The following is a 19,192-nucleotide window of genomic DNA, read 5'->3' as shown; positions in this document are numbered from 1 at the left end:
TATGTTCAATAATTTTATGATTTTATTTTTAATAAAAAAAAATCGCAATTTATAAATCAATTAGATTTGTAGAGTCTAAAAACTTAAACTATATTTAGATTTCTGAAGAGTCTTCATGATATTTACTATAGCTGAAGGCAAATAAATTATTGCTTTTCAATCCAATATCTTTTATCCGAACATTTTTAATTAGTTCAGAAAAATATTCTTTTATAAACCAATTGGACTTCTAGTTTTAAAATTCTTCTCACAATATAATTTGAGTTATAAAAATTTTTTTGCCATAGTTGGTGACAACATTTTTTTAAAAATAAACCAATCATAAATTTACTTTTGTTCATCTAATGGCTAGCTTTCAAGAAATAATCATAATTAATTTTATTATTTGTATCTAGAAACAGCAAAAAATCTAACATTTTTTTTAATGTCTGATTCATGACCTTTTTATTAATCTAAATTTTTGTGGTTGATATATAGTATATTTAATGTACCATCCATTTAAGATTGTTGTATATGTTGAGTGAAAAGTCACAAGTAGTGTTACTATTTAAATTTATATATCTTATCATATTTATGTTTTAACTAAATTCACAGTTCAAAAATTAATTAGATTATTTTTCTTCTGTGCACTGTTTTTGTAGAAAAATGAAAACCACTTCTCTATTCTGCAAAGTTCATATGTATTACAAAATGAAATTATGTATGCAAAGCTATCGAATTTAGTTAAAATAAATAAATATTTTTATACTTTATGTTACATTATTTTATGTTATGAAAACTGTTATAAAGACCACTGCTTTAACTAATAAAAATATTTTAATGATAATTTTCTTTTACAGATAAATCCTTTTGTACCAATACTCCTCCAAAATATAGACCTCAGCCAAAAGTACTTCATCAATGCCCTATTTGTGAGTTTAGTACTCATAGGAGGTCGGATTTTACAAGACATATGCTAATTCATACTGGAGAGCGCCCATACAAATGTGTGCAGTGTGGTAAATGTTTTAATCAAAAGTCGCATCTGAAAATGCATACTATAGTTCATTCTGTTAAATACTCATTACTAAAGTAATGAAGGGGAGTTATATGTTCAATATTTTAAAACACTAAATAGTACTTGAATCAATCATGTTTTCACTAAAATTGTCTTAGTGCAGTATTTTAAGGGGAGAAAAAATTACCATTCAAATTTCTCTCTTTTTACTTTAGGTCCCTTTTTAAACATGTGACCTTAGAAAATCGTATTGAAGTTAATCAATATTAAAAATTGTGTTAAGTATAAATTTTCTAAGTTTCAAGCTCTTCCAGGAAATCAGCAGGAAAATAAACTGCCCATTTTTTTTAATTAAGAAAGTTTTTATGTGTTACTATAGACATATATATATATAAATTGATACTTTTATTCCGTAAATTCATTAAAATTTCTATGAAATATTTTGTCAAAATTGTAAGATAAAATTAAAGCTGAAAATTTCAACGCCATATTTTCCTTTTTTTTTCTTTCAAGATGAGATAAGGTATATACCGAGTAAAATAAATTTTTTATTGCTGTAACTATTACATAACACAGTTTTTTCTTTTGTTAATTGTTATCATTTAATCATTTAAAATTCCATAATACAGATAATGTATTTCATTAAAAATACAGTAATTTACAGTTCTCTTGGAAATTAAAATGACAAATATTCTGTAATGTATACAAATAGTTTTAGTTGTAAAGGAATATAGATAAATCCTGAATGTTTAATTTGCTAAATTGTGTCTGTTAAATTAGTATATAAACTTTTTCACTGTTTTATGTAATATCAAATATAATAGGAATGTTATACTTTATAAAGATTTAATAAGAGTTGAAGAATACTGGTGCTTAAATGTTATACTTTTTTTGGAATAGTTATCCAAAAATGTCAGTTTTGTGAATGAAATAATGTCTTAATTTAATGTGTTTTTTTGTTACAATGTATCTTGCTTATGTTAATTAGTAAAGCGTAATTTTTTTTCATTATCTTTTACAGAATTTTCTAATGTTCATATTTAATGTGTAAGTTTAAATAAGATATGACTTGTTCTGGTCTTTGAGTGTTGTCTTCACTTCTTTAAACAGGTGTTGCTTCAAGTTTAATCAGTTTAATGATATCTTATAATATCTTAATTTCAAGTGCTATTTTGTGCAAATAAAAAATCAGTATTCGTTATAATTTTATTATCTTTTACAAATGTTAAAGAAATTCTAGAAAAAATGGTCTAATGTGTATTGAATTTCATTTTTCATATGTGTGTTGTTTTAATTACATAACCTGAAAAATTTTGTTTAAGTTAAAAAAGCAGTTAAGCCACATTAAAGAACTGAAAAATGTCTTATCTTGTTGGAGAATGCTAATTAACCGTTCAAAATGGTTCTGCATGTGGAAAACCATACTCAAACGATCTTGCACATAGAAAATGTCAATTTTTTTTGCGCTGAAACATCCATGCAACTAGAATTTTAAAAAAAGAAGAAAAATCATACTACAATTTTTTTAATGAATAATGGGGAGGGAGAGGAGAAATAAACCACTACAGTTGTTTAAAAAAATGTGCACTTTTGGTAGCAGTGAAAAATATATCAAAACAGTCAGTGGGGTAATAATCGGCTACATTTTCTTTGTAGCTGTATTTTTGATGATAAAAATTTAAATCTTGTTTATTTATCTTTTTATTGCTGTCAGACAATATAACTATTAATCAGAAATTATTGCTATTTTGAATTTAAAAAAATAGTGTTTTACGATAAAGTTGTTCAATGTATATGCATAATGATTCAACCAAATGCTAACCTATTACCAACATCAAAATTGTCATGTATGATGTTATAGATTTGAAAAACAAGTGTTTATTTTCATGAAAGTGGGAACTTTTTTGGAGGAGTAAAAAATTAGATTTCTTAAAATAATTAATAATTTTTCATTGCAAAGTTCAATTGATATATTTATAAAAAGTTACTCACAGTTTCAAAATATTTGGGAGAAAACTAATTTCATGAAGTGAATTCTGTCTCTGCCATTTTTATAATTTCATTGGACATTTTTTTTAAGCTTTTCTGACAATGCCTTGTAATTTGGTCTAGATTTCATTCAGCTTCATGTGCATCTATAAAATAACACTCTTCAACTGAAAATACTATGCATATCAGCATAATTTTACAGTTGTTAATTAAGTAGACCAGACCAGAAGCTTTCTGTGTAAATCTTTAAAAATTCGTATAATACAAATTTTGGGAAAGATTTCCTGTTATTTGGCTGTTTAATCTTTATTTTCACTTTCCAAGTAATCACAGCTCTCAAAATAATTTACATTTAAAATATCAGCTGTCATAAATGTATATTTGTTTATATTATGAATAAATTTGTAATCATGTAATTACTGTACTAAATAAATGTTTATTATGAGAAAATGTTTTTATTTTTAAATCTCTATTGTGCTTAATTAAATATAATCATTCCTTTTAAATATAATGATCCATTGTATAATGATCCTTTCTTAATCATACCTTTAAAACCATTGTATAATCATCTTTTCATGACACTCCCTATTCATTCCTTTAAATCAATTATACTGATTCAACTAAGTTTTATTTATTTATTGCTTTAAAATAGTTAATTTCTTACATTCATTGTCACTAAATCTATTTAGAAAATTTGAATCCTTGTTATTATATTTGTGAATTTTAGGGGGGGGGGGGGGGAGGAAGGCTTCCAGACAGTTTTTTTTTTAAATTTTAAAATTGAGTTTTTTTTAGATAAAATTTAGATCTTTTGCAGCATATATTTTTGGTCAAAGCAAAAGATATTGATGCTGATTAGTTTAAAAGCAATTATTTATTTTAAAGAAATGTTTAAAAAATTAATTAACATATAAAAACATATATTATAAACATATATTATAATTATATAATATTAACATATATAAGTCACTATACATATAAAACGGAATTTCTAATATTTGAACCTAAATTTTTTCTTAACTTGAAAATCTCAATTTTACTTACCGTATATTCCGGCGTATAACGCTCACTTTTAATGCAAAAAATAACATTGGAATTTACGGATGCGCGGTATACGCCGAATATAAAAAATTATAGATTAAAAAAATTTCAATTTAGAAAAATACTTTTATTTTAAAGAAATAACATACCTATATACTTTATTGATTTTCGTTATTACATAAATAGTTCATTATATTCGTCTTCCGTTATTTCTTCAGGCACGTCATCACAATCTGTTTCGTCTTCATCATCTGTGTTACCTTCATCCATGAATTAACAGTCATCTTCTGATCCGTCAAGATTATTTGAAATGCTGCATTTTTTAATGATTTTCTAACCATCTCAGGCTTAATTTCATCCCATGCTTTTAATATCCATTCGCACACTGTTTCTAAACTTGCATGACGCATGCATATGCCCTCCTTTCTTAAAGGTTTTCTCGCCCTCCAACATCCAAGTGTTCCACTGTTTTTTTAAATTGGCTTTAAAAGCAGAAGTCCAATGGCTGAACTAATGGTGTCAATCCGCCCGTAATAACTGCCACATCGGTGTTACATTCTTTTAACAATTTTTTTTGCATTATCTGTAAGGTGGGACCTAAACATGTCCCACACTAAAAGGCTTTCTGGTTTTCTATAGATACTAGATGAGATATTGCACATGTACAATCCAAATTTTCATGCTCGTTATACGAAGAGTATATCTTAAAATTTAAAAAAAAGTTATTAGAAATTACGGGTGCGCGTTATACGCCGGGACGCGATATGCGCCGGAATATACGGTAGTAAGATTTGATATTATTACTACTTTAAGATTTTTAAATAGAAATTCAGTTTTTGGAAAATGTAATTAATTGAAAACTTGCTAAAAAGCAGAGTTTAAAAAAAGGAATACCCTATCTCAAGTAAATAGTGCATAAAATTCTTTTTCAATAATTTTTTACAAAATATCTGACCTACTAAATCTTAATTATTCGCTTTCAATTTATTAAGAATAAAAACCTTGTTGATAAAAAGGAAAAAAAGAAAACTAATGTATAGATTCAAATATATTATTTTAAAATAGTTAAAAATTATATACAAGTTTCAATTCCTCATTAGAACATCAACTTCAATGTAGAAATATGGTTATGAAAATATGAGTCGAAGGGTATGAAGTACAAGTGAGTTGTATTAACTCTATTATATTTTTTTCAGCTGACTACTGGATTTTGCTAGTTTATTCATGTCTACTCTTGCTTTTGAAATTTCGAGTCAAAAAAGTTTGAGAAATTCCCTAATAGCAAATTTTCTGACAAAAATATCAATGTAGATTTTTGAAGTTTATTTGCTGTCTGAGCATTTAAATAAACATTAGTACTTAATAACTGTAATGATGTAATTATTTACAGTAAACAACTTGATGTTTTCCTCTGAAAAATATTCTGACATTTAAAGTTATTTTTTGTTTAGAATTCCCTCATTTTAAATTAATTAAAAATTCTTGAAACCATCAATTACATATCTATTGCTATTCAAAATTTCAAATTCAGCATTTTAGATTTCAGAATTTTGAAAGCATTTCATAATTAAGTTCATTCATTTTCTATTATAATTGGAAAATATTTCAGTCTCTTAAAACTTATAAAGTGTAATTAAGTTTTTGTATATTGACTATGTCTAAAATATTTCGTATATTATGCAATAGTCACAATAAAAGGATTTTGTGCTGTAAAATTTATTAAATTTTTCCTTTCTATGTTTACAGTTATGCTTAATATCTGAGCAGCTGTTTTTAAGAATGTTTAACACAAGCTTAAAACTTACAAAATTTACTATTTTAAATTTTGTAATTTGAAAGTTTATGTTCAATGTTTAAAGAAATAAATTTATTATTATTTATGCTTTAAAGATTGATCATTATTATGTAATCTGTTTATTATTTACAGATTAAATAATGTATCATTCGAGTCTAAGATAGAACAAAGAAATATTTCACCCGCTTTAAAAAAAGTTAGCTATAACAATAAATTAAATTTATTTTTCATTTAACGTTGCTAGTAATAATTTTTTTCAGGGTTTCTTAAACATTTTCTATTAAGGAACGTTTTTTATTACTTACACTGCAATGATTTGTTGAAAACACAGATGAAGATCATATGTTCAAGAAAGTTATATTATAAAGAAAATTTTACTATAAAGGCTTTATCAATCTCCAAATAATCAGCATTTTTATATTTTCTGTGTGACCGTATTTGTGGTCACAATTTACAGTTTAGGAAACTCTAAACAGTTTTTCTGAACAAGAAGGGAAAGTTGAATCTTTAGTAGTTAATGTTACACGTCGAAAGAATTTTTTGTTTGTTCACAAATAAATGGATAAATTTCTTAAATTAAACTTACCAAGTTTTTTAAATCTTTTTTTCGTTTTTGTTAATGATATTTTTTCACTGTAATAATTTTTTTTAGTTGCTCTTAACTTTTTAATTTTTTTAAAATTGTTTCTAAGTTTAAGAAAGTTATTCTATTTTATTTGCAATTGGTAGTTAAGCTATTAAGTATAGATTAAAAGCTGGATATTAATGAGATTACTGTATAATATATTTTGATTACCATATTTAATCATTTCAAACTCTTAATATATTTATATATTCAAGTATTTTATTTATTTAATTCAAGTAATTTTTTAAAAAAAATTCTATTGAGTTACTTTTTATTTTGCTAATTTTTTTTATTTTAGTATTTTATTACCTAATTCTTGTACTTTATTTTTGTATTCTACTATTTTATCTTGTATTCTACCATTTTATTTTCTTATTTTACCATTTTATTTTTATATTCAACCATTTAATTTCTTATTTTACTACAGTACAGAACCCGTTATCCGGAAATCAGAAAACCAGAAAACCGGAACGAAATTCGATAAATTTTCCCGCCATTTTTTAAACAAAATTTTTTTTTCCTTATAAGATTTTAGGATTTTTCTTTCTTTTTTGAAAGATGTTCACCTTACCATCATTTTGGAAATAATCATTAGTGTATTACTTCATCGTTTTTTCTTCTTTTCAAGATTATTTCCTAAAAAAATTTTTTTTTTAGTTGGGTTTAACAATAAAAAAACGGCTTTTTGTAGCGATTCAGAAAACCGGAAAAATCAGTTATCCGGAATAGTGATGGTCCCGATCGTTCCGGATAATCGGTTCCCTACTGTATTTTATATTTAAATTTTTCTGTTCTGTTTTTTATTCTACTATTTTGTTTTGTTTTCTACTGTTTTATTTTCTTATTCTACATTTTATTTCCTTATTCCATCATATTATTTTGAAATTCTTCTGTGTTATATTTTTATTCTACTATTTCGTTTTCTTATTCTACTTTTTTTTTTTGTTCGACCATTTTATTTTCTCATCTACTAATTTACTTTTTAGTTCTACTATTTGATTTTCACCTTCTCCTATTTAATTTTCTACCATTTTGTTTTCTTATTCTACCATTTTATTTTCTTATCTACTAATTTTTTTGTTTTACTATTTGATTTTCACCTTCACCTATTTAATTTTCTGATTCTATTAGTTTATTTTCTAATTGAATAAGTTTTATTTATTTTTTCTATTTTCTTCTCCCAGTTTTTTAACTTTCTTTTGTTGGCATGTAATACAATTTTGTCTTTTGTCTCTTTATAGGAATGGGAGACACATTTCCCAGAAATGCACCTTTTCTGTCTTTGAATCTTTATTTTTGTGACTTCTGTAAATTTTCAACACCTAAAAAGAATGATTTAGGAAGACATTTGTTAATTCATACAGGTGAACGTCCATTTCAATGTGAAATATGCCAGAAAAAATTTGTTAGAAAAACACATTTGACGAGACATGTGAGTCAAGTGCATGCTGATTATTTAAAACAATTCTAATATACAGCTATTAATTTAATAATTTATTGGTGAAAAATGAAGTTTTGAGCTCATCAAAGCAGCCAAATGTCAATAAGAAGAAAATCTATTACTGTGCTTAACTACTACAAATTCTGAAGTCGCTGTGTATTGTATACATATGATTGGTATGCAATAACTGGATATAAGCTGCAGCTAATGAACTATTAATTGATGGAGGTCAAAATTGGATTGTATATTGAATATGTTTAGCAGTTTTTGAGTCGGGTTTGGGTAAAAATAGATAAGCAATTGACAAAATAAGGTTGTTGTTAAATATGTAAATATTGAATTTTGAGACTTTTTCATTAGTTTTGCATTCAAATAAATCCCTGAGATTGAACATAGCAATTGAAAACTCTACAAAGCAGTGCAATATTATTTCAAGTGTCCCTCAGTGATAAATACTTTAAAATTAAGTTTTCTAGTGTATAATACATTCTGTATGATTTCTGGGATGAAAAGAAAGCTAAAATTTTATAAATATTTATAATGCTTTTAATTTTCTCATTTTTGCTAATGTGACCACACATTTTTAGGGAAAAAATTGTATATTTTTTTCATGCAAATCTGTGTAGAACAGTTTTAAAAATTAATACAATAAATGCAATTTATGACAAATGCAAAAGTACAACTTTGACTTTATTGTTAATAAACCTTTTTAAAGGTTCAATCAATTAAGTTATCTATAAAATAAAAATGAATAACTTGCAACATGTATTTCTGAAGATATAGACAGTCAGCACTTAATTAATGCAGTTTTTTAATGTTTTTTTTTTTTTAAACCAAAACTTGAAAATTTTGATTAGTTTTTGAAAATTTAAAAAAAAATTAGATGTTTTGAATGCATCTAAGTTTATCTAGAATGATATTTTGGTTTTAATTATAGTAATAATATAACGCATTTCTTCATGAACATGCATTGACCCAAACATGGAATCTTAAAACCAAATCATATAAATTTAGAAAATTGCTTATTGGTACAAACTTTAATTTTAATTTGGTTTATGGATTTTGCCAATGTAGGTTTGTGTATTCTGTATGTGTAAGAAACATATTTCTTATGTTAATATAAGTTGAAAGGAATTAAGACGTCAAATTTGTGGTATATTAATTTGAATAGTAAAATTTAGTGGTATATTTTTATTTTTATCATACATAAAAATTTTGTTAATTGTAATTTTTTTATTTTTTTATTTAATATTCCATATGTATGTGTACTATTTTACATAAAATGGAATTTTTGTTTAAAATTTTATAAAAGATGCAATAAAATACAAATATTTGTGTCAATGTTTAACCTATAATACCGTGTAGAATAATTTTTAGATTAAAATTGGTTTAATTTTGTATAGTGAAAATATGTATTATTAAAGTATAGAATAAATATGTGCTCAGTATTAAAGCTGTTGTTGCCCAATGTTAAAATATTGAAGTACTAAGTATGCTATTTTACTAATAGATATACTACTTGTTCTTAAATTCTAAAGATTGTAAAGAATGTGCAACAAAATATAAATATTAAAATTCAAAATAAAATTAATTAAAAAAAATTAATTCAGAATTTTATTATCTTAAGCTAACATGTTGCTATCATGTAAGAACGAATGTTTCTATTATACCCTTATCAGATTTGTTATTTCAGTTGTACTTTATATATATTCTTTTAATGACATTTTCAGTTGCTGTTTGCCATAATTGTGGCTATATTTAAGTGACAGTGTTTAATAATCTCCCTTAAAGCCTTTTATTTTAAAGACTCAATTAAATGGAGCTCAACAAATATGATAATTTTCTTAACAATTTTGGTGTGCAATGACATGGAATAAGTAAGATAGCTAAGTTTTACTTAAACATGTCTTGGTAGCTGTTTATATGTTGTTCATGTATAAAATATTGAAATCAATAATCCAATTCTAAGCTTTCAGATTGTAACTTATCTGATGGCAAGTTCAAAGCTGGTTTTTGTCTTCCCCTGACTGTGACAGAAAAAAGCCTATTTTAAGTCCAAAAATACAGACATAGAAAGAAACAGTACGCAAAAAAGATACTTCTGCTCTTTTCTCAGTTGTATTATTAGTGGACGAGCAATCTGCCATCATATCTTATAATTTGTTATTGCGTGTCAAAGTTATAACGAGGATTTTTATTGAAAAGGTGTCTTTAATAATATCTAATATACATAATAATAAATATTAATACAATAGAGTCCCGATTATCCGAGTTAATGTGGACTATGACTTACTTGGGTAACCGAAAAACTCTGATAGAATGAAGAGTATGAAAAAGGAAATAAAAAAGAGTATGTATAAATGTATTATAATTAGCAAGTACAAAATTTATACAAGTGCACCATTTACAATTCATAATATAATTAAAACACTTATAGAGCATATTTTAGGGGAATGAACGAGTTTTTACTTAAAATGTCCCTAATCGTTTTTTGTTTTACATTACTTTGGTGCTTTTCTGCAGCAATTTTTTGCTATTTTTTAGGGATAACATTATTGCTGATGTAGTCTCTTCTTGTTGTTCTATGTTCTCAATAGCTTTTAGTCCATTTTTTATATGTTGCTTTACGTCGTCACTGTCTTCATCATCTTTGCTAGATTAATTTTCATTATTGACAATATTAACGATCATTTCATCGGATCAAGTTGTTAGATTTCGTTTTCCTGAGTGTTTGGAAGATAAAATCCAAAACTTTTTTTGGCGGTAGTTCTAAAAATAAAAAATCTAGAACAAGAAAAGTCAGTGAATTATTAGATAGCTTGGTTAAAGCGGAAACTCGGATAATCAGGGCTCTACTGTCTATCTAATAAATATAGCTGATAAATATTCTAATCAATGGAAATATACCCAATACCTGTAGAAATAAGATACAAAAAACGTCTCAATTAATTTAAAGTTATTTAGATATATTTAAAATTAGTTTTAATATTTTTCACCTGCAATTATTTAAAAAAAAAAATTCGTTAAAATTCTAATTTGCGTAGAAGTTTAAAAAAGCATGTTTTTTCAAGAAATGCCAGGAATCTTGCATCACACAAATTAAGTAAGCTTTTCGAAATGTGAAACATATTTTTAATTATCGCAGTTTTATTTATTCTTAATGAAATGGATTGTTTATTTTAGCATTTATTAGTTTTACATACAGATAGCCTGTAATTTCTTTTTTTAAATTTTTTTTATAGATACATGAGATTTTTTTTATTGCTTGACATTTATTGTTTCAAAAAATATCAAGTTTAATTTAAAATCATATGTTCTTTTTTATTAATGCTTTCTGGTTTTTATATAAATTACTTTTTGTCTTTAATCTTTACTATATTTTAAAAAATCTTGTTCATTTTACTCAATGCTTTTTGTTTAAACCAATACAGTTTTACGAATAAACATGCATAATGTAGCGTAAAAGTGCTGCAAGGTTTTTCCGACTGCAAGTTTCTCTCCCCATTGACTGTACTAAAAGTATTATAAATAGTGCCAGCCTGGTTCTAGCCTTTAAAGAATTATAACTAGTGCTTATAAATTTCAATACCTTTTTTGGAAGGTGGAACACTTTTAGTTGATTTTTTAATGTAAGGTGCATTGCTGAATTGGGCAATAAACTTTATTTTTTACTAAATATTCTTTTTCTTTGCATTGAACACCTTTTTTTTTCTTATCCCAAATCATGTTATTTCTTACATTTTGCTTGTTTCATATATTGAGATATAAAATTCTTTATTGTAGATTAATTACACACGATTAGTTAGTCATAAATCATTTTAAATGTTAAACTAATGTCTACTAATATGTCATTTTTTAAAATTAAATACTGTTTGTTTAATTTTATTTTCTTCTATTTAGCTTTTTGTTTGTTGCAATAATTTTTATTTTGTCTCTTGTTTCCTTGTAGGAAGGGGATGCATACTTTAAAAAAATTCACCATTTTATCCTTTGAAAGCATATTTTTGTAACTTGTAAGTTTACTACACCTAGAAGAAATGATTTAGAAAGACATGTGCTAATTCACACAGGAGAACGCCCATTTCAGTGCAAAATATGCCATAAAAAATTTGTCTGAAAAAAACATTTGACGAGACACGTAAAGCTACTAGAATTTTTTGGAATGAAATAATGCACAGTTATTTACAGAATTTGCCGACTAACCTTTATTGTAAGATGAAAACCAATGCTATATGAAATTCGGAATTATCAAAAATTCAAAGTTACAGTTGCTTGCAAATTTTAATCTCACATTATTAAGAGTTATAGTTATTATAAATTTAAGGCTGATGATGCTATTTTTTCCAAAGCTGCTGTTTATGGTATCTGATATATATATTAAATCAGTTATGACTGGATGCAATTTAGCTGAAATTTGTAAAGCCAAACATAGCATCTAGAAAATCTTATTGTATGTTGAATTAAAAATAACATAAATAAAAAACATACATAAATAAAATGGGGATGTCAATTGTACATTTATTATTCTTTATTATCTCTTTACCTATTTTTTGTGCTTTTTTAATGTATTTGGCTATATTTTTAATATTTCAAGTGCATTTTTTGTGCCTTAAATTTCTTGTCTTTCAATAGCATGTTTATTTATTTTAAATGCATGATAATTTTCTTTGATTAATAAATAGCTTTCAATTCATATTTTAATTGGTTTGTTTACTATTTTAATTTAAATGTAATTTAGAATTATTTAATATTTTTATTTGATGACTTTTATAATATATAATATTTCATAATATAGAATATAGTTTATGCTTTGTTATTATTCTTTTATAGTTTAATGAAATGTCTTCAGATAAGAAAAAAAACTTAATGTATACTTTATTTAAAATAAATTTTGTAGCATTTACTTATTGAATTGCTTATTGATGCTAAATACAAAGCTTGGTAACTTCATTATTACAATTCATGCAGAGAAGTGTATGATCTCAAGAAACTGAAGTGAAATGTGTATTTGTTAATGGAAAAACTTCTTTGGTTTAAATATTAAGGTGAAAAAAGGCCAGCTTTTGAGCACCCGAAAAAAAGCTGCCCATTCTCAAGACTCAACAGCTGTGAATGTAGAAAGTACAATTTTTTTATTTATGTTTGTTGAATCTTGAGAATGGGCACATTTGATTTGAGCCCTCAAAACATGTCAACCTTATTCACTTCAATATTTTGAAAGTACAGTAGGGAACCGATTATCCGGAACGATCGGGACCATCGATATTCCGGATAACTGATTTTTCCGGTTTTCTGAATCGCTACAAAAAGCTGTTTTTTTATAGTTAAACCCAACTAAAAAAAAAATGGAAATAATCTTAAAAAGAAGAAAAAACGATGAAGTAATACACTAATGATTATTTCCAAAATGATTGTAAGGTAAACATCTTTCAAAAAAGAACGAAAAATTCTAAAATCTTATGAGGAAAAAAAATTTTTTTTTTAAAAAAATGACGGAAAAACTCATTGAATTTCGTTCCGGTTTTCTGATTTCCGGATAACGGGTTCTGTACTGTATAAAGTTTTCCCGTTATCAAGTATTACTGATTTTTTTAACCAGTTTTTAATAAATATTTGAAGTTTTTTCATGTTATTTTTATTGCAGTCCCATAGCTCAGATCCATAGATTAGGACAGATTTAACATTAGTATTAAAAATTCTAATTCCCCCCCCCCTTCTTTTTTCTGAAATTCATTGAGAATAGCGTAACTGTAACAGGCTTTGTTTAAAATCTATTTAATATATCTTCATCAGTTCTCTCTTTGTTGTTAATTATACTTTTAAGAAATGTGAAACTGGTAACTCGTATATTGTAACTTTTATGTATATTTCTGATAACTTTCTAACTGAATACTTCCTCAAGAATAAAAATGTTTATACATTACCTCAAAAATTTTCAGTTATCATATTCAAGGCCTTTATATTTTTGAATCCAAACTTTTTTGTTGATCCTCAAAATTTACTGACGGTAGATAAGTAGCAATGTTTTGAATTTTTTTTCTAACAAATGCTTCATTCTTAGGTGTTTTATAACAATACCCTTTCACTTAAGTATCTAATTATTTTCCATTATTCTTGGAATTATTTGCAATGTTAGAGTCATGTTCAGTTTGTAGGGGGAGAAGCATTTTCTTACCATAAAAAAACAACTTACTTTGTTGTAAATTGATACATAGTATAGGTCAGGGATGGCGAACCAATGGCACGAGTGCCATTTATGGCACGTGACACAATATTTTGAGCACGCCACCGATCACAAAGTTCACTATGAAGCATATTAACAATTAAATTATAATTCGCAAAAAGCAAACAAAAAAAAACAATTATTAACAAAAAAGTTAACAATTAATGCCAAAAAAAACCCCCAATTAATAGTCCTAAAAAACAAGCTAACAATAAATGACAAGCAAAAAAAATTGACAGTCCTGCTTAAACTAACATGTTACAACTTAATATAAGTTATTTGTCATCTAATCTGCAACAATAGAAGTCATACTGATGTTACTTTAAGTTGAATTACGCGTATAACTGAGACATTGCAAAATGTGTTTTCTTCTTCATAATAAATAGTTTTGAGTTGATACTATTTTGTATTATTATTTCTTCAATAATCGCGAAGTCAAAATTATTTGACGGCACGTCTATGACCTCATTAAACAATTTTTTTTAGAAAAAATGGCACGTTGGTGCATAAAAGTTCGCCACCCCTGGTATAGGTTATCTTTCACTTTAAATTAAGAAATCAATGAAAATAATGATGATAATTTCTTCTGATGAATTATACTAAATGCTATTAGAAATTAATTTTGTAGGTTATCTTTAAAATAATGCTTCAATTTGTATAACTTAACTAACTTAAGATTTAACTTCATAAGATAAATAATATAGGTCTTTCACTTTTAAATGAAATAAAGATAAGAATAATTTCTTCTTTAGTAATAATGCATTGTAGTAAATATGATGAGTTTATCATCTGCATTGTCAATTTTTCCTTTCAGTTCTTATAGCTCCATGTTATTTATCACAGCTTTAATTTAAATCATTTTCTTTTCTCTAGAAGGATATGATTCAAGATTGATTCCAGAAGAAGGTTATGATTCAAGAAGCTCAAGCATCTCCAAGTCAAGAAATATTATTCACTTTTGCCATTTCTGTGATTATACTTCAGTTAGAAAAAATGATATGGAAAGACATTTGCTCATACACACAGGAGAGCGTCCATTTTCGTGTCTACGATGCCCCAAGAGTTTCAACCGAAAGTCTCATTTGAAAAGACATTATATTACCGTTCATTTTATAAATGAGGAATGAATTTGTTAATATTTTACATTATGGATATCAAAGTGCCTCTTATAATATAGAATAGTGTTTACTGTGATAATGCAGAACAGTGGAATACTATTGGATTGAATCAGAGATGTATTAATACTCTCTTTCATTTATGGTGGTAATGTTCTTTTTTTTACTTGTTCATTTGCTATGAGAAAGCTCTGAATTTGGCTAGGAAATTTTTTTTCTCCTAAGGTTTGATATTCAGATGGTTACGACAACAAAATTATAAATTTTTAATTTCAAAATAGTTGGATAAAAATGAGTAACTACTAAATGAAACTGTTAATTTATAAAACCAAAGAAGAATTGATAGAAATATATTCAAAATTTGTCCTTAGATGGCACTAATAACTGAAAAAGCTATATAAAATTATCTTTTAGCTGCATATCAAATCATACTACCTGAAATATTTGAAAAGACACCTGTTAGATTTATCCCCATATTGCGCCACATTGTAGCTTCAAGTTTTGTTATTTTTAAAACATGCTTATTCTCCGGATATTATATTTCATTATTATATTGTTATTTTTTTGCCAAGATTTTTATAGTTTTTCTCAATTAGCAATGCCATCTGTTGACTAACTCTGTAACTAACTTTGAAGGTTGCTGAGAGAAAAAAAAACTAATATTTAAGTTCAATGTAGCATGTTTTATATTTCCTTTTCTTCAATTCATTTTATGAATGGTCTGTCAATTTATCAACAACTGGTACACTCTACTTTTTATAAAGGGAAATGTATTGTATTATTTTTATTGTAACTATTTTCAATTTGAAACTCTTAACATGTAGAAAAAGTCCTGACAATGTATGAAAGCTCTTTGGCATTTTTTCTGCTAGCTTATTAATTGCACCTATTATTATTTGACCAGAATTTCCCTCGATATTTTTATTCATGAAGAAAAGCTGGTGTTCTGTTTTGCATTGTAGCCAGGTTCTCAATTAAAATATAACAATTAAAACATTGGTGAATGAATGAATTATATGTTTTAAAAAGAAAAATTCTTACAAATATGCTCTTTTTCAAAAGTATTAAACTTTTTAAATTTTATGTTTCTTGTGTAGAAAGTTTGCAAGGGGAAAAATAAATGTACTCAAGTTTGTACGTCTTAATGCTTCAAAATAACAAATAGATGTGATAATGAAATTTTGCTGAAAAATAATGATGATCATTTAGCATTTTTTTTTACCTTCAACCTTAAATTCTCTGAAATATAGAAATGTTTCAGCACTTTTTATAATAAATAATTTTTAAAAAAGTCTCATTTCAATGTCTTTTTATCTCCTGAATGTTTATATTGAATTTTTTCTTCCATTCCACTTGCTTTTTGTTAACCGCACAAACTGGTTACACTTAAGACAGTTTAAATTATTTCTTTCCCATGTATGACATTCAATATAAAAATAGCCCCATGAAAATTTTTCCAATGTGTTCTTTTGAACTTGTTTTGATGCATAATATATAGAATATTCATAATAGTTTATATTAATTCTTTTGCAACATCGTAATTTATTTTTTAGTATTTATATATTATTCAATGTGGGATAACTTAATTGTGAAATATATCAAAGTTTGCACATTAAATGCTATAATAATACTGTTATTATCTAATAGGGTGTATTACAAAAAACTTTTTTTTGAAAAATTAAATTACAAGTTCATTAAAATTTGTTTATGTGCCCCTATGTCTGCCTTTTTTTTCAAATTGAAAGACACTTAGGTTTTCTAAAATAAGCCTAATTTTTTTTGTGGGTCCTAAGCATAAGTTTTATTTTTTAAAAAGCATAAATATAAAACTAATTTTCGTTTTAAAGAGAATATAATATGAAGAACCGAAAGAAAGAAAAAACATGAAATGTATTATTCATTGCCTTATATATTGGATGCAATATTTAGGTCTCCCAGAATCTTCATGAAAATCTTATATACTAAGTTTTATTAACCGATGCACATTTCTCTCAACCTCATCTTTTGGTGTTATGTAGCTCACAATACATGTGCAATCAAAATTTTCTTGTCGATTTAGGAAAACCTAACTGCTACTTTTTACACTTAAAATTTGCTTTCGGTTTCGTAAAATTAAATTTTTTAAAATTGTAACTTTACTTTTTTGATCTTGAAAAATAAGGTTTGTATTACATTTATGCTTTTAAAAAAATTCAAAATTAAAGTTTGTGATTGTGTGATGTAAAAAAAAAAATTAGTTCATTCCAAAAGGCTGAAATATTTTTCAATTTTACAATAAAGTTTTTTAGTAAATATGTGGTAACAGGAAAAGCTTTTTATCAACCTGAAATTTCAAACTTATGAAAAAAAAAAGTTTTCAATCCCTATTATGTATGTTTGTTATGTTTAACTACATTTAGTCATCTTGATTACATTAATGACTGGTGAATTTGGTTATGCATGCCCATAGGGGTACACATAAGCTTAAGGCAAGTGGTCCTATTGGATGATGTCACACTTAAAAAGTGAAAAGCAATACAAGTTTTTGTTACTAAAACGCTAGGAACATATTCCACATTTTAAAACTATACATTTTAAGCTACATTCTATTAACTACACATTTAATGTAGGTTATAGAATGTTTATAATTACAACGTGATAAATTGTTTAATTCTGTTGCTGATTATTTAAATATTTATGTACAATGGAAAATTGTGTTGAGTAATTCTTTATTCATTTGTTTGTTTATTTTGCCATAAATATATTTTATAAACATGTCAGCACTTTAGGCATTTGCATATATTTAATATAAACTTTTCTAAAATATTCCCATTTTAAATTTATAAGTTTTTTCTAATATTTTAATTTGAAAAATCCTATTGAACTAATTTATTTCATTAATTTTCATACATATGTTTATTTGAAAATAATTTAAGTATTCATATATTTTTACTGTGTGTTGTGCTTTAATTTTAAATGAAAGTTGTAATTAACACTTTTTATGTATTTGAAATCAATGAAAAATTAACAATGTTGAATATTTATTGAAAATGGCATTTACTTAAAACTAATGTATTTCATTATAATATTTTGTGTACTCAAAGTATTAAAATTATTGTTTTACTGTGTGCCACAAAAAATTCTTGTTTTTAAACATGTTTAATAAACGTTTGAATGATAAGCATAGACGTTTGATTGATTGATAAGAATGGATTAGACTGATAAGTTTGATTGCTAATGCTTAATAAAGACAATGCAACACATTATTGTTTTGTTTTTCCAATTTTGATCTATGTTATTTCTTACAGTAATTTTTACTGACTTTCAAATAATTCTCATTATTTGGATTTTATATAATTATGCATAGGTTTTTTTAAAAAAATTATAAGTATTTATTAATTGTTATTACAAGTATTAATTAGAGATGTAACGGATTTAAAATTTTGCCTATTTCCAGGTGCGCTATCCCCAGTGAAAATTCAATATTTTATCCAACTTGCTTTGGGTACTGCACTAAAATTTTATTCGTCCTAGGCCGTTCCCAGGTAACCGGTAAAATTTGGATTTATTACCCAGTCTGGTAATGTAACATTTCAGAAGAAGATTATTAAACCATATAATTTTCTGTCTATCATATTTTATAAAATATAGTTCTAAACAAATATATTGCTTGCTTGAAATACATTTCTTTAGAAAATGTACTGTAGAATGTTTCCCCTCAGGGTAAAATACTTATTAGCACAATCTCTTTAAATTTTGATACTCGGTGAGAAATTTTATCTTATTACCAATGTTGAACAGAAGACTCATAAAATGGTTTTGCTACCGCTAATGTTTTTGCCCTACATCTGTATTCTAGCATTTTATACAAAAATATTTCTGTTTTACAGAATATTGCAAATTTATATTTTAATTTATTACCATTCATTTGTGCTATGTAATTTCCCATTTATGGCTTATTTGTTTTTAGCAACTAATTTTAATTTT

General features: G+C 25.6%; 1 long non-coding RNA gene across 1 annotated transcript; it reads left to right on the top strand.

Annotated features, from left to right (window-relative positions):
• The first annotated feature begins 6,602 nt into the window (after positions 1 to 6,602).
• LOC107443291 (uncharacterized) lies at positions 6,603 to 18,469 on the top strand. The gene is made up of 2 exons (XR_006225516.2): positions 6,603 to 7,879; positions 14,985 to 18,469. It is a non-coding gene; the product is annotated as an uncharacterized lncRNA (long non-coding RNA).
• Positions 18,470 to 19,192: the final 723 nt, after the last annotated feature.

Source organism: Parasteatoda tepidariorum, chromosome 6, assembly GCF_043381705.1.
Source record: "Parasteatoda tepidariorum isolate YZ-2023 chromosome 6, CAS_Ptep_4.0, whole genome shotgun sequence".
Lineage (NCBI taxonomy): Eukaryota > Metazoa > Arthropoda > Arachnida > Araneae > Theridiidae > Parasteatoda > Parasteatoda tepidariorum.
The sequence above is the reverse complement of the archived record's forward strand: the minus strand, read 5'-3'. Positions and strand labels throughout refer to the sequence as shown.